Source organism: Zalophus californianus, chromosome 4 (genome assembly GCF_009762305.2).
Source record: "Zalophus californianus isolate mZalCal1 chromosome 4, mZalCal1.pri.v2, whole genome shotgun sequence".
NCBI classification, from domain to species: Eukaryota; Metazoa; Chordata; class Mammalia; order Carnivora; family Otariidae; genus Zalophus; species Zalophus californianus.
The window spans coordinates 19,553,913-19,555,352 of record NC_045598.1 but is presented as its reverse complement, the minus strand read 5'-3'; the positions used below and the strand labels follow the sequence as shown (position 1 = coordinate 19,555,352).

At 40.6% G+C, this 1,440-nt stretch overlaps 1 pseudogene; it reads right to left on the bottom strand.

The window, feature by feature from the left end:
- Positions 1–562: 562 nt before the first annotated feature.
- LOC113913287 lies at positions 563–1,034 on the bottom strand (annotated as a pseudogene).
- Positions 1,035–1,440: the final 406 nt, after the last annotated feature.

Below are 1,440 nucleotides of genomic sequence, written 5' to 3'. Positions count from 1 at the left end.
TAGAGTTAGGACTCTGGGGATGTGCTCCAAAGTTCTATTCCGCCCCACGCCCCCGCCCCCAGCTTCATATAACATTTTAAGGTAAGCATACAGAGGCATAAAATAGGTTTAATGGATAATGAATCTGGGTATGATGTGATAGATGCATTTAGGGGGTATTCTCTGAAATTAGGACCAAATGCTTTTGTTAAGACATAAGTGGTAAGGATAGGCATCTAAATGAATAAATTTGTGGACTAGTGGGTAGGAAGTAGACTGATGGGTGGTGAAAACATCTACTCGATTGCTTCTATTTCTTTTGTGAAAAACATCTGTGAAGAGGGAGGGAACAGGGGCATGTAGAGGACTGAGAAGAACTGGGAGGATTTGAAGAGCTGATGCAAAGAATGGAAGACAAACTTGACTGGAAACATAGTGGTAGTACTAAGATTTAAATTTACAAATGACAAATAGTGCAGTTGTACAGTTTTCTCCAATGGATTTTTAAAAAGATTTATTTATTTATTTTTATTTTTTATTTTGTTTTTTACAGTCTTGAGGTCTTTTATTTTCTTTACATTTCTCATGCCATAAATTCATAGGGAATAGGTTCCGGAAGTTCGGGCTCTTTTCCATTAGTTCTAACAAAGTGTGCTTCTTTGGGTGGGGCAGGCTGGTGCTTCAGTTGAACCCAAGGACCTTTCTCTTTGGCTCCCTTCTTTTTCTGGTCATTTTCCTTCACATGCTTCAGGAAGCTGTCTCAGCTCTTTGAGTGTTTAATATGCTCAATGCGTACATTAATGCTCTTGGCAAGAATCTTGCCCTTAACTTGTTTGTTTACAACAATGCCAACAGCATGCTGAGTAACGTTGTAGACTCTTCCAGTTTTGTGGGGCATTCCTTTTTGAACAGTGCCAATTCCCTTGATGTCCACAATATCACCTTTCTTATAGATTTGCATGTAATGTGGCCAAAGGAACAACTCCATGTTTTCTAAAAGGTCTAGAGAACATATAGCGGGTACCTTTCCTCTTTCCCTTTGTGTTGGTCATTTTGGCGAATTACTGGAAGATGGCGGGCGGTTCCTTAAGATTTTATTTTTAAGTAATCTCTACACCCAAGAACTCACAGCCTGATCAAGAGCCGCATAGTCCCACTGAGCCAGCCAGGTGCCCCAAATATCTGTATTTTATTTTTTTAATTAAAAAAAAATTTTTTAATATTTTATTTTATTTGTCAAAGAGAGTGCGTGAGCATACATGCACAAGCAGGGGGAGCGGCAGGCAGAGGGAGAAGCAGGCTCCCTGCTGAGCAGGCACAAGGCGGGACTGGATCCCAGGACCCTGGGATCACCACCTGAGCCGAAGGCAGACGTTTAATTGAACCACCCAGGTGTCCCCAGATATCTGTATTTTAAAAGTAACTGCATTATCATATTGCTAATTTTCCCAAATGTGAATG